General features: G+C 44.4%; 2 long non-coding RNA genes across 2 annotated transcripts; one reads left to right on the top strand and one right to left on the bottom strand.

Annotated features, from left to right (window-relative positions):
- Positions 1–2,365: 2,365 nt before the first annotated feature.
- LOC121797390 lies at positions 2,366–12,637 on the bottom strand. Its single transcript, XR_006049835.1, has 3 exons — positions 12,536–12,637; positions 3,136–3,189; positions 2,366–2,619 (listed from the first exon to the last, which is right to left on the bottom strand). It is a non-coding gene; the product is annotated as an uncharacterized LOC121797390 (long non-coding RNA).
- Positions 11,888–13,499, top strand: LOC121797389. Its single transcript, XR_006049834.1, has 2 exons — positions 11,888–12,807; positions 13,112–13,499. It is a non-coding gene; the product is annotated as an uncharacterized LOC121797389 (long non-coding RNA).
- Positions 13,500–15,165: the final 1,666 nt, after the last annotated feature.

The following is a 15,165-nucleotide window of genomic DNA, read 5'->3' on the forward strand; positions in this document are numbered from 1 at the left end:
CCGGAACTCTCTTCCTCCGTGTACGTCCGGTTGAGGTCCACCGGACGAGTTCCGCTTTCGCTGCTCGTGTAACCACCAGCTTCGGTGGTCTTCGTCCTCTTTGGCGCACCGGTGTGCAGAATCCCACCTTGGAACTTCTGCTTGTTCCTCAAGAGCGCCCAGATGGCCAAATGCTTGAAGTCGCCATACAGGGACTGGTACGACAACAACGTTCTATCACGCACGTCGCTCAAGCTCTCGCCGCTCCCCTGCTCCATCGCGCAATTCTCGTACTCTACCGCGAACAGGTTGACTTGCTTCTTCACATGATCCCAGTGCTTGCGGAGCTGCTCCCGTTGGTGCTTGTACACGGTCGGCGGCTTCGCCGCATTGTAGCACTCGGCGATGCGCTCCCAGTACGCGAGCTGCTTCTAGTTGTTCGCTAATATCGGGTCTTCCGATATATCCACCCAACACCTCACCAAGACGAGGGTTTCATCCGGCTGGTAGTTTGCACGGCCGGGGGCGTACTCTTCATTCATTGCCGGAGGTTACATTTTGGTCGCGCGGTGCCGGATCCGCTTCTTTTTGGCGGGGGTGGAAGCGGCGGCGGCAGATGGGGTGGCTTCGGGAGCGGCGCGGCGGGAGGGGGGACGAGTCGGTTTGGAGACGGCTCCATGTCAGACAAACCGTACGATTTCGTACTGAATTCGGCATCATACTATGTGTTGGTGTCGAACGACCGATATTCATCGGGTTCTGTACCCGGCCAACGTGCATCACCACTAAACGTCGGACTATTGGGACTTGAATCCATTTCGTAGTAAATGTGAATTTCGAGAGTGGAATCGTGAAATGAAATGTTACAAATGAATGTGGGATAGGGGGTATTTATACAAAATTTTCGAATTTAACATTTAAAAAAACGCATGCCATCGTCCGCGCTCATCGTCCGCCGAGCCCACAATGGTGCCCGATGCCGCGGATGATGGCCTATCGTCCGTGCCCATCGTCCGCCGAGCCCACAGTGGTGCCCGATGCCGCGGAGGATAGGCCATCGTCCGCCCTTCTTCCGCGCCCGAAGCTTAGGGCGTGGGCATAGGGCGCGCCCTATGGCGAGCACCCACAATGAAGGCATCGTCCTCGCCCGAGGACGATGGCACTCATAGGGCGTGCCATCGGGCACCCCATTGTGGGTGCCCTTAGACGAGTTAGTACAAAACAATAGAAAGAATATATGATACATTTGACTGTAAATCTTGATGTTATTTGTTTCCTTTTGATTTGATATTTGGCTTTCAGAGAATATGACGACTCACAACTTCCAAATATAGGGAACTTTCTAGAGTTATTACATTTGTATAGTTTAAAGAATGATGAAGTTGGTCACGTGGTATTAAAAAAAATTCTTGAAATAATCAAATGACTGATGTATAAACTCAAAAGAATATGGTTAATGCAGGTGTAGTTGAAACTACACTTGAAATAGTGAAGAAAATTTGTGATTAACTGTTTTCCATAATGATTGATGAATTTCGAGATTGCTCGTTGAAGGTGAAAATGACTATTGTTATTAGATATGCGAAAAGAATAGAGAGATAATAAAAATATTTTGTCCTTAGTTCATTTAAATAGACTTCATCAATATGTTTGAAAAAGGAAATGACTTTGTATTTTCTAAGTTGGGATTATCTTTGTCAAGATTGAGAGGCCAGGGTTATGATGATGCTTCAAACATGAGAGGTGAATTTAATCGACTGAAAACACTTATTTTAAAAGAAAATCCATCGACATGGTATGTCCATTGTTTTACTCCTCAACTTCAATTGGTTTGTGTGGTAGTATGTAAGGAAAACATACATGTTTTTTATTTTTTCGGCTATCTTAGCCCGATTGTTACAAATCGTGGATCTTCTTGCAAAATGACAAATAAACTTCGAAAAAATGAATATGATAGAATGGTTAAATTGATTATGAAAGGGGAAATCATTTTAGGCGGTAAATCTCTATAGTACTTGAAGGGGATCTCATTATACAACTATACTTTGTCCTACATCTATGTGATTCACAGTAGTCAAAGTACTTGAAGGTTTATTCGATGGGGTTGATCATGAACAAAGTGTAACATGTAAAGATTTACTTCAAAAGATGTAACATTATGATTTTTGTGGAGTTGATCATGAACAAAGTGTAACATTTAAAGATTTGCTTCAAGATATGGAACATTATGATTTTTTGTATATCATGAAGTTGATTTGAATGCAATAAATCTGATTGTGACTATAAAAGATGACACGGCCGTACTTTGCTAAGGATAGCAAAAGCGGATAAACCATGACTAATGAAAGGATTTGAAGAAATAAGGAAGAAATGCGAATAGAACTTGCACATCGAAAAGTCAAACAATATCATAAGATAGGATCCAAGTATTCGATTACAAGGATTTAAATGACAATAGCATTTCATAAAATTGTATTAGAGTTACGACGATGAGAGTTCACTATTCTCTGTTAACAAACTGCAGCGGAAAAAGTCCAAAGAACGACTTCGCGTATGAAGACACGAAGCGTCGAAAGATCCATACTTATTTACTTAAGTAGCATCAACTCTGATCAGCACGCCTCCACCCCATTGCTTAATCTGCACATTTATAAATACATGCAGGGTTGAGTACAGGAGTACTCAGTGGACACTTGCCGAAAATCAAAACATACATTTTATACAGTTGTCATCCATCACAGTAACACACAGGGGTTTTTCATAAAAGGCCCGAGCTTACTGAATTCTTTTGTGAGCTAAAAGTTCATCTGTGCATACTAAGTTCTTTCATCATTCATCATTCATCATTCATCATTCATCATTCATCGTTCCATTGTGCCGGGAAGGTGGCCACCTTCTGCGGACACCATAGTCTGCCAACCCTCTTGGATGGCTCACAGCCCTCTCGCGCTCTATTCCAAATCATAACGTTTTGGCGTAGCCAAAACCAACAAACATATAGTCCAACAGATAGGCCTCGAAAACAAACATTTTATGGCTTGACAACAACTTGAAAATTAATCAAAACTTCATTTTGAGAAAATATGATATTTCATAATTTCACAAGTATTTGATTTATATCCACACTAATGTGCTGGATATTAAAAGAAAGCTCACCTGATACGTTTACTCCTCAATTAAAATTCTCGCGCCGGCCTTACTTTTTTTAACCTTTTTAACAAAAATAGCGTAACACGCTCAATCAGTACTTGAAATATTTTTCTTGAGAAAAGAATGCATGCATCCTATTGGATAGCACCTATATCTTAGTCTCGTCTTATAGGATCTCTAATCCTTTCTTGGGCTTTACTAAGTTGCAGGATTTACTTACTCACTTAACTAATTCCGGGGAAATTCTATTTTCTCAAAAATAACCACTTGGGCATTTATTTAATAAAATATGAATTCTTGGAAAATCCCTTTCTAAATCTTTTCTTTGAATTTTCTTAACTCGCGTCCCCAATTTCATCATTATTTCCTCATTCTCTAAAGGAAAATTTGTAGCTCTTTTTTCTAAATAATCCCGCTCTAAGCTCCACTTATATAAATTCTAGTCCATGATAATTCAAGTGGCCCAACACTAACTTTAGTCCTTGTCCAAAATATAAACCATTCTCAGTCCACATTGTTAACTAATAAATTGGTCCAAACTCTTTTAAAAAAAGAACTAGCATAAATTGTATAGTCCATTCACAAAAGTAATCGGCCCATTCATTTTTAATTAAATGCCTTGGCCCAATTTAATAGTGAGAATACTCTTTGCCCTACTAATTAAAACAGCCAATACTTCACTTGGTTACTAAAGTCCAACATTATAATAATTAGCCCACCTGCCTTGTTCTTCCTTACTCAGCGATAGGGAGAAAAATTAAATCCTTAATCATTTCTCAAGGCCCGTTCCATTCAACAATACTCCACTATCCAACTAAATTAATTAAATCCACTTCGATTAATCCATCAAGGCAGCCCATCATTCCATTTATTTCTGCTGGCCCAACTTAGACTTATTTGGGATCAGCCCAAACTAAAATTAGTGCAGTTAGCCCAAATAAAATTGGGGAGCATTCACTACCTCATCAACCTATCGGTCCCTCTCTTCTTCCCCAAATTACATCCTCAACTCAAATCCCTAAAATTGAAGATGGAGAAGCAGTGCCTCCATCGTCTCCTCATCTCTCCTCAAATTCTCCTTCTCCAATTCTCATTCTCAATTTCTCATTCTCTCAAAAACCCGCCGCCAGCTCTCCACAGCGCCGTCTCTGGCTCCCGTCGAGCTCACTCTCACCGTACAGTGATGGGGTACGTACTAAACAAGCCCAATAGCAGTGACAGCTCGGCCAGCCCAATAGCAGTGACAGCTCGGCCAGCCCAAAGCCCAAGAGTTCAGTTCGGCATTACCAAAGAGTTCGGCCTCAGCCTACAGCTCGGTAAAAGCCAACCAATCAAGCTCTGCTCTCAGGTCGGCATCAAGCTCTACTCTCAGATCGGCAACCAAAGCAGTTCGGTCTCGGTATTCGGCCGAACAAGGAGTTAGTGGACCCATACAGGATGTCCAACACACCCACTACCACGTGATGTCAGTTCAGGCCACGATCGTAGGCCATGACCTACGCTTCACCCACGATCTTAGGCCATAACCTACACGACATCCACGACTTAGGGTGGTGATGCAAGCCATGATCTGAGTTCATTATATAAATAGAACTTAGATCTGATAGAAGGGGTTAGAATCTCTCTAGAGAAATAATCATATAGCAAGTCTGTGTTGTAAGCTGTAATTCGCAGATCAAGCAATACAAACCTGCCCCCATTTCTCCCCGTGGACGTAGATTTACCTCAGTAAATCGAACCACGTAAAATTCTCTGTGTCGTAATTTATTTTTACGAGCATTTATCATCATCAAAAATTCGCGGAATCATCACTGGCGCCGTCTGTGGGAAACAGAGAACAAAATTTGTGATAAAGCGAATTTTTGATCCATTTTTTCCACCCAAAAAATGCATACCAGATCGCAGAGTACCCGTATTCCTGCCCGTGAGAACCAGGAGGAAGCCAATCCATCCCATAGGTCGGGAAAACAGCCTAGGGATAAATCCACCACCAGTTCTCATGGTGGAGGAACAAGCCGCTCCAAAAGCCGTCACACCGAGTCTTCCCAGCAGCCCGATTTGAACGAGGCTGTCAAGCTGTTTTTGGCGGAAAAGCAGGAGGAATTCTTAACCTTCCTGCAAAAAAGCCAAAAGCAGCCGGGGACAAAAACGGCGGATTCTCCCTCTCCCTCCATACGAGACAGTCACTACCGCAGTAGTGTCATGTCTTCCAGAAGAAAGAATCCTCGGTACCGGAATCACAGGAGAACTCCATCTCCTCCATACCGAAGAAATGTCGGGTTCGCCATGTACGGAGCATTGAGGACTCCGTTCTCGGACGATATTACCCGAACTCCCCTTCCACAGAACTACCGAACTCCGTCGATAACCTATGACGGACTCGTGGATCCTCATGACTTCCTGGGACGCTATCAGTATAATATGGCGAACCAAGGTCTCAATGAGGTCCATATGTGCAAGCTGTTCCCCGAGCTGCTCGTCGGGAACGCCAGAAGGTGGTTCGACAGCCTTCCTCAAGGCAGCATTAGATCCTACCGAGATCTGATGGATGCTTTCCACAGGAGGTTCTTTCAGAAAGCGGAAGCCCGAAATACTTCGGCTCAGCTGCTTTCTATACGTCAAGGTCGCGACGAAAAGATCAGCGACTTCCTGACGAGATTCCATAAGGAATGCCTACAGGTAGATAATCTCAATGATCTACTTGTCATTTCGGCATTCCAAAATGGAATCCTGCCCGGAGCTCTCTACAGAAAGCTCGTGGAGTGCGGTCCGCAAACAGCTCAAGAGATGTGGGACATTGCGGACAAGTTTTCTCGTGCCGATGAGGCAGACCGTCGAAAACGGTCTTTAGACAGCTCATCTAGAGAAGACAAAAAGAAGCCCGGTCATAGCGATCAGAGGCATCCTCGCCGAACACCTTCTCCACTAAAGGAGAGATAGCGGTCATCCGAGGTGATCGAAAAAGAGCAAGTGTGTTCGCAGATTGCGCTTAAAAGTGCCGAGCAATCAGTTCGGCACCATCAAGCATAGCAATCACAGCAGCCGGAATCAGAGGCCGGCGAAATGACCGAAGTCACACCGGAGCCGAACTCGATGGTGTACGGCACTGAAGCCGTGATTCCGGTTGAGATCGGCATATCCAGTCCCCGAACTCAATTTCTCCTCAGAAATGAATGGTGACGGACTAAGAGCCGAACTACATCTGGCCGAAGAAAGAAGAGAATTGGCCTGCATAAAAGCAGCCAAGTACAAGGAGCAAGTAGCCCGGTATTATAACCAAAGGGTGAAAAAGCTGCAATTTCAAGTGGGAGATCTCATCTTGAGAAACAACGAAGTAAGCCGAGCAGAAAAGCTGGGCGAACTCGAACCCACATGGGAAGTTCCATATCGGGTGTCAGAAGTCCTCGGCAAAGGGTCTTACAAATTGACTCACGTGTCAAGAGCACAAGTACCCCGAACATGGTACGTTTCCAACCTCAAAAAGTTCCATTTGTAAGAGACAGTCCGGTCAATGTGCTTTCTTTGGTTTGCTTGGTTTTTGTTCGTCTCTATGTGCTTTTTATTTGTCTATATGCCTTGTCTATGTGCGTGTCGTCTCTTACAAATGTTACTGAGGTATCTTGTTCTTCGAAGGCTGATCCCCTTCTTAGAACATATACAAGCTAAACGATTGTGAGTCAAAGCTTCTACAGAAGATACAAGACCACAATTCAGCTTAAACAAGCGGTTCGTCCGAAACGAGCTGCAACAAGCCCACGATTGTGTGTCAAAGCTTCTAAAGAGGATACAAGACCACAATTCAGCTTAAACAAGCAGTTCGTCCGAAACGAGCTGCAACAAGCCAACGATTGTGCGTCAAAGCTTCTAAAGAGGATACAAGACCACAATTCAGCTTAAACAAGCAGTTCGTCTGAAACGAGCTGCAACAAGCCCACGATTGTGTGTCAAAGCTTCTAAAGAGGATACAAGACCACAATTCTGCTTAAGAATCAAGCACTTCGTCTGAAACGAACTGCAACAAAAGTCCGATTCTCGCGATAAAACTTGCCTGAATTAGGACAAGGGAAAGTCCAATCCACGCGATAAAACTCGCCGAATTAGGACGACCAAGTTCGGTCAAAGCAGTTTACCTCATAAGACCGAGGACGACCATGTCTAGTCAAAGAGGTTTACTGCATAAGACCACTTCGGTTACCTGGGAAAGTCCGATCCACGCGATAAAACTCGCCGAATTAGGACAAGGGAAAGTTCGATCCCGGCGACGAAAATCGCCAAATTAGAACACAAAGACGAGTCCGGTCAAAAGATGTTTATTTCATCAGACCAAAGACGAGTCCGGTCAAAGATGTTTATTTCATCAGACCAAAGACGAGTCCGGTCAAAGATGTTTATTTCATCAGACCAAAGACGAGTCCGGTCAAAGATGTTTATTTCATCAGACCAAAGACGAGTCCGGTCAAAGATGTTTATTTCATCAGACCAAAGACGAGTCCGGTCAAAGATGTTTGTTTCATCAGACCAAAGACGAGTCTGGTCAAAGATGTTCATTTCATCAGACCAAAGACGAGTCCGGTCAAAGATGTTTATTTCATCAGACCAAAGACGAGTCCGGTCAAAGATGTTTATTTCATCAGACCAAAGACGAGTCCGGTCAAAGATGTTTATTTCATCAGACCAAAGACAAGTCCGGTCAAAGAAGTTCACTTCATAAGACCGAGGACAAGTATGATGAAATTTTTTCGCGAAGCTGTAAATACAGTGTTAAAAGCGAAAACAAAATTTCATTTTTCAAATCTTGTTCGGCACACAACTCCGCTACCCTACGAGATGGCGTTACGCTATTACAAAGGACTATTCTACTGTCCAGGGTTGCTAAAGTTGAGCCATCTATTCACAAAATCCTCGTGAAGCTGAGTTCGGGCGTTCCAGGCAGCCGCAGAATAAGCAGGTCGACGAGATGCTCTAATCGACCTGCCACCTCTTCTCTGAGCCCGGGAAGCCCTAGCACCTCGGCGGCGAAGAGTCTCTTCACGAAGCATCTGCTGATCTTGCTCGCTCATAGTCACAACTCCTCGGCGAATTTCAGTCCGTCCCTGTCTTGACGATTCCGGTTGCTCCTGAGCCCGTTCTCGTCTTGACGTTTCCGGCTGTTCCGGAGTTCGTTGTTGGCTGGGAGTAGGATTTTGAACAAGGGAACCAGAGGTTTGATCTGGAGTGCGAGCATCTGTTGGCGCGATATGCCGAAGGAATCTTTCTATGGAGGGGCGCCGAGAAAGAACAATGTTGTACCGAGAAGCCCAGCGCCGCAATGATGTCACGACTTGTTGGCAAGCCGAGCTCTCCAGCGCATTGTTCCTCCGGAGTACATTATATTCCTCCCACAGTTCGTCAACTCGACTCTGAACATCTGATATGGTCATTCCCCCGCGCACACGGATGTAATCCTCGTACGCAGTCCTCTCAGCAATGGTCGTATTCAGCTCGGCCTCCAGATCATTCTTATCGGACTCTAAGTCCTTATTATCGGCATCCAGCTTCACTAAACGAGCCAGAAGCTCGTCATTCTTCGTCTGATCGGCTATAGCTCTTTTCTCAGCTTCGTCTAAAGCCGAAGAGTACAGCCGCTTCCAGTGAAGTACCTCCAGCTCCTTGAGAGTTAAGAATACAAAGCAGCTACGTCAGTTCGGCATTTCAGCTTACCGAGCAGGTAGTAAACCACAACAGGAGTAAGAGAGTACGAAAGGCTATACGAAGACACAAGAGCAGAAAGAAGAATTTTTTCATTCATAAGAAAAAAAAAAAAAAAAAAAAAAAAATTTTTCTATACAAGGAGGGCTTCAAGGCCATTTTACAAGGAAGAAACTAAACTAAGAGAAGGGAGACGAAATCATACTTCGCTAGCTTCGTCTCCACCTTCTCGGTGAGGTTCAGCTTCCTTCTCTGCTTCAGCTTCAGCCTCTGCCTCCTTGCTCTCCCCAGCCTGCTCGGCGCCACCGTAGCCGATCTGCTGCGCCTCCTGATCGGCTTCCTTCTCCGGATGCCCGGCTCGCTCGACTTCGGCCTCCCGCTCCAGCGGCTCGGCCTCACCCTCTCCGTTGTAAGTCGAAGCGGGTGAAACGGGTCCCACGGAGGCAAAGATAGCCTCCAGGTTCTCGTCCCGATCAGCTCGACAACTCCGGACTCGGTCTGCAGAAAGCAGGACCGAGGATGAAGCGAGCTCCTCAAGGAGCGGCAGATTCTGAAGCCGAGCAGCTATCTCTCGGCTGTACAGAGGCAGCACGACGTCGGGCCCCTGCTCGCCCTTATCGGCAATTAGCCTTACCAGACTACCGACAAAGGCCGAGAACTGGCTGCTCAAAAAGAGTCTCTCCGTGTAGGCACGGAGACCCTCTCCTTGGGCAACCACGGCGGCAGCATCCCTCCGTTTCGTCTGCTCTCGCTGGATGACGAGCTGGTTTTTGGCAAACTGAGCTTCATCCTGGGCCGAAATCCTAGCAGCCCTGGCTTTCTCAAAGTTTGCCTCAGCCTGCTCGGCCCGGTGACAAGCAGCCGCCAATTTCCTCTGCATCTCGGCATAGTCGTTGGACGCTTTGGAGAGTTCGACGGCGACGAGCTTGGAGAGCATATCATTCCTCTGAAAATGGATAAGGAAAAAAGTTAACAGAGGGCACCAAAAATACAAGACAGAAGCCAAGCCAAGGAATCAAGAAAACAATTCACCTCGGCGAAGTCCGTGGGCCATAAAAATGGCTCACAGATATGCTCCGAAGGAGGCGCCAAGACCACGTCTTTCTCTGGCGCCCTTGGGGGCTTCTGGGTCTTCCCCTTCTTGCTTGCCGAAGTCGACTCCGGCTTCTTTGGACCCGAAGAGGTCTTTTGCCTCTTCGGATTCTTCTCGGCATCAAGCGCCGAGCTGGTAGCCTTCTCTCTCTCCGGCTCCACAAGCTCGGAGGACTTTCTAATAGCCTTATTCAACATGAACACTGCCAAAAAGCAAGAAAGCAAAGTCAGATTTTCTTCGTTAAAGCAGTAGAGCATAAAGATAAAGAGAAATCCTCACCCTCGGCCTCTTCGTCCGAAGACGAGATGTCGAACACGACGTCGCCCTTGACGAGCTCAGACTCCGTGTATTGTTTCCTAACTATGGGAATCTTGTTGAGCTCGCCATCGAGCTCGTCCAACGGTTCAGGCCGAGGGTGACGGATAACGGACTCCGGCCCTCTCCAGGGAAAACTAGGAGCCGCGGTCCTATCATAGTAGAAGAAGCGATTTTGCCACTTCGGCCACTTCGTTTTACAAAAGGCCCTAAAGGGCTGTAAAGGGATCAAGTAAAACCAAGACCCCTTCCTCTTAAATTGAAAGAATTTAAGGATCGCCTTCAAAGACAAATCCCTTCCTAACCTACGGAGTTCGGCAGCGAAGGCCGACAAGTGCCTCCAAGAGTTCGGAGTCACCTGGCCTAAAGGAAGCTGAAAAAAATCTAGTAAATCTATAAAGGCAGAAGGGAGGGGGAAACGAAGCCCGCATTCTAAGCAGGCCTCGTACACGGTGACGTAACCCTCCGGCGGGGAGTCAGCCCTGTGATCACCGTCAGGTACCACCGCCTTCCCCCCAGGAAAAGAGTATTTTTCGTAAAGGGATATCACAGTATCCTTACTCAAGATACTGTGAAAATACTCTACGGTCTTCTCCCCGGATTCTTTCCGGCTAGAAGACCCCTTACCCCCTTTCCTAACGCTACCCGACTCCGAAGAAGAAGAAGAAGACATTTTTCTTACTTTTTGAAGGTGAAGGTAGTCTGAAGAAATTTTTGAAAGCGGAAGGAAATTTTTCACGCAGAAGATAGAGAGTGCAGAAGAAGCCAATAGCAAAGGTGTTCAAATGATGAAGAAAGACGGTATTTATCAGATTTGGAAAAGATTTCAAATCATCGCACCGTTTCATATCCCACCTTTTCAGGATTCAACGGCCGGATTTTACTGTCGCATTTAATGCCGCATTTAATGCAGTCACGCGCAGGGCACGTCCCCTGACTTCAGCCTCCCCCGTACCCTTATCCAGAATGCCGAAGTGACTCGCTTCGCCGAAGTGAATCACTTCGCTTTTCGGGGGGGGGGGTAGTGATGGGGGTACGTACTAAACAAGCCCAATAGCAGTGACAGCTCGGCCAGCCCAATAGCAGTGACAGCTCGGCCAGCCCAAAGCCCAAGAGTTCAGTTCGGCATTACCAAAGAGTTCGGCCTCAGCCTACAGCTCGGTAAAAGCCAACCAATCAAGCTCTGCTCTCAGGTCGGCATCAAGCTCTACTCTCAGATCGGCAACCAAAGCAGTTCGGTCTCGGTATTCGGCCGAACAAGGAGTTAGTGGACCCATACAGGATGTCCAACACACCCACTACCACGTGATGTCAGTTCAGGCCACGATCGTAGGCCATGACCTACGCTTCACCCACGATCTTAGGCCATAACCTACACGACATCCACGACTTAGGGTGGTGATGCAAGCCATGATCTGAGTTCATTATATAAATAGAACTTAGATCTGATAGAAGGGGTTAGAATCTCTCTAGAGAAATAATCATATAGCAAGTCTGTGTTGTAAGCTGTAATTCGCAGATCAAGCAATACAAACCTGCCCCCATTTCTCCCCGTGGACGTAGATTTACCTCAGTAAATCGAACCACGTAAAATTCTCTGTGTCGTAATTTATTTTTACGAGCATTTATCATCATCAAAAATTCGCGGAATCATCATACAGCTCCACCGCCGTCGGCTGTCCAACACTGATCAAATCGTCGGTGCTCCCTATCGCCGGTTATTCCCATCGGTCTTCTCCCTATCTCTCTCTATTTCTCTCACCGTCGAGCTTCCTCTTTCTCTCTGCGACTCCGCAGCTAGCCTCCGACACCGTCCCAGCGGCGATTCCGTGCCGGACCAGGAGCCGCTACTGCCACCGTCGTCGCACCCTCACGGCGGCAGGTTCCCTCTCGGCGGCATCGCTGTCTCCGCCACTATGCTCAGCTCGGCATCGCGCAGTCGGTTGGCGCTGCTCTCCGCAGCCTTTCCGCTCGTCGCTGCCGGCTCTTGTGATCGCCGTTGCTACCGCCGAGGAGTCCGCGCGGCTGCCCTCGTTGCTTAGCCGCTGTCGGAGGTCGTGGGGAAGCCCTTCGGCTTCAAGATAAGTCCTCTAACTTCTACTAAAACTTAATTCTTTATGTTCGAGTTTCCGGCAGCAACTATGTGTGATCTTAGAAACATGGGCAATGGTTGTGATTAAAGGCTTGATCTTGATGTTGATACTAATTGTTGATTGATGCTACTTCTATGTTCTCTATGTCCTATCTTACAATTGCTATGTTGGGATCTATATGAATGCTATTTTTGTAAAAGATGTTGGGGAGAATTACCTTGCTTTGGTGATTCGTTAATTGTTGTGGCTATTGCTTGCTGCCACTATTTGCTCTTCTCCCTCCCCACTGCTGCACTCCTTGTAGTGTATAGAATTTTGGGTGTCGAAAGGGGTGGGAGAGAAAGGGGGTTTGTGGCTGTTTATATAGCTAAATTTCTTGGACTTTTGTGGCAGACCTTGGGAGCTTCCACTCCTACTTTGAGCTATTGTCCCTTTCACCTGTTGAATTTGAGCTTAAAGCTTCTATGCCTAAATTGGTGTAAGACATTGGTGAGCCTCTATACTTGCTATTTCTCAAATCTCTTGGCTATTGTGTGGAAAATGCCAAAATCCCTTTTGAGCTAATTGTTCATCTCTCTTTTGTTGAGCTAAAGAGCTTCTATACCAAATTGGTGTAATGCCTTGGGAAGCTCATTATTTGATGAGTCCATTGTGGTTTATTTCTTTGGAAGAGGGATATCAATGCAGAGGCTCTTTGCAAGATCTTAAATGGCTACTTACCATTTTCATGAACAACCTTTTTCCTTGGTTTTTGTTGAAGAAGAAATCTAACTATTTTTCGAAATTTCCTTAGGACAACTCATGCTATCTCTAGGAGACTACAAATTGACCCCTTGGAATGGAGTGGGGGATCAAGAATCGAGACATGTGTAGAAGGAGTCTCAAGGAAGATTTGAGTATCTTGTAGTTGTCTCTTTGCTCATTTTGGTTTGATGACGTAGAGTGACCTTTGTAAATAAGTTGTAGTTATTTCCATTTAATCCTCACATAGGACAAGTATCCTACTACTTGTGGAAGGTAGTCTTGCACCTTTGTGCATTTGGTTTCCACATTTCCTTTTTGATAAAATGTAGCTTCTAAAGTAGCATGTACTCCCATCTTCACATATTCATGTATGTAGTTATCTATGCAACCTATATCCTCATTCTACACTTATATTTATCTTGGCATTTCTCTTGAAATTCCCATGCATGAATAACCATTATACACGTCCATACATTCCCTTATGTATATGTGTTATATATCATTTGATAACTCTTAGCATCATCTCTTATTTCTATTTCCAATTGGAGATCCTTTTGACTTTCTTTCAATTGCAATTTATTGGAAATTTATTCTCCCAATATTTGTATTTTTCAAGATGATATCTTGATTCGTAAATTTCCAATACTTTTCCAACGGGATCAAATGAGATACTAGTTAAGTCATCCTTTGTAATTGTATTCAACTAGTCGCTCGTGAAAAATTCCAATAAACTCCACGCCGAAATTATTATTATCTCCAAAGCAAAAATTCCTCATTTTACAAAGAATATGCTTCAAAAACCGACGTGAAATTTTCGGGGCGTCACAAAAGAAGACATGCAAATAGTCCAAGAATCTGGATGAGATGATTTCTTGTAAGAAGTAGAAACATTTTTTCGGTCAAATGAAATCAATGCTCCTCAAAATATTATTTCATATTCAAAATGACAACCAAACACATCAACAACACGGTACTATACCATTTTATAAACTATATCATTTTATAAACGAAGTATATGATTTTTATACAACAAATATATAATTTCTATCCCTCCAAATAATATCATTTCTAATCCCTCCAAATATCATCAATTTACGAACATTTATTGTTTGGACTTGAGACTTTTAATTTGTGGAAAAATTAGACCAAGAAATTGACCAATTTAACCACTTAAATAGTACAACGAAAAAACATATAAAAGCCTACTTTTATTGTAAGAGATGTTCATAGTGAAAAGGGAGAGAGAAAACGTGCGACAAAGAAAGAAGAGAAATAAGTGTGCTCTTCACGTTTTTTGCACATGGCAGTCTTGGTTTTCTTTATGGTCAGAGGTCCAAACGTTGTCTCACTCATCCTGAAATTTACTATAGGTAACATAACAGACTTATCAAGCTTCATTCTGACAGATGAGATTAATTTTGAATGGTTATATCTTCGGTTATTACTCTTTTAATGTGGTTGTTGAGTCTTGACATGCATATTTCATCTATTTTGGAGTTGAATTAATTATATAGTGTGTTTGTTGCGTTGTTAAGAACTAGATATCATTGGTAGACTTTTTGTAGGCAGGTTTGTCTCGGGAAATTATATCTTCATGTTGAAGAGGGTGTTACTATTTTTTGTTATCGCTTGTCGTTATTATCTCCTTGATTCATGTTAGGAGGGAGTGGCCAAACTCAAGTTTTGCTCGTCCTCGAGCAAGATAAGCAATCAAGCACAAAGGTTTTCAAATCTTGACGAGACTCATGAAATCCCCAAATTCATATCATAAAAACTCTCACAAGTCAAGAGATTACCTAAGTTAACTCCACTTTCTCCTTTGAACATGACTTAGAAAGAAAGTATGAACACAAACCAGCTCCCTAAGATCAGGTTATCCAACAAGCAACCCAAGTCCAAGCAATTACTCTAGTGTCTCAAACCATCGTTGCTAAATCGTCAAAAGAAGTTCATTCGGCTATTCTCTATTTTAAATCTATTTGGTCTTTTCACAAAACTCCAAGTAGAACTCATCAACAAAATGTGAATACCTTTGCACAAATCAAGAGGTCTTTATTTGTGGTTGTAATGGGGCTTTTGGTTAAGGTGGGATATCAAATTTAG

The sequence above is a fragment of the Salvia splendens genome, chromosome 3 (genome assembly GCF_004379255.2).
Source record: "Salvia splendens isolate huo1 chromosome 3, SspV2, whole genome shotgun sequence".
Classification (NCBI taxonomy): domain Eukaryota; kingdom Viridiplantae; phylum Streptophyta; class Magnoliopsida; order Lamiales; family Lamiaceae; genus Salvia; species Salvia splendens.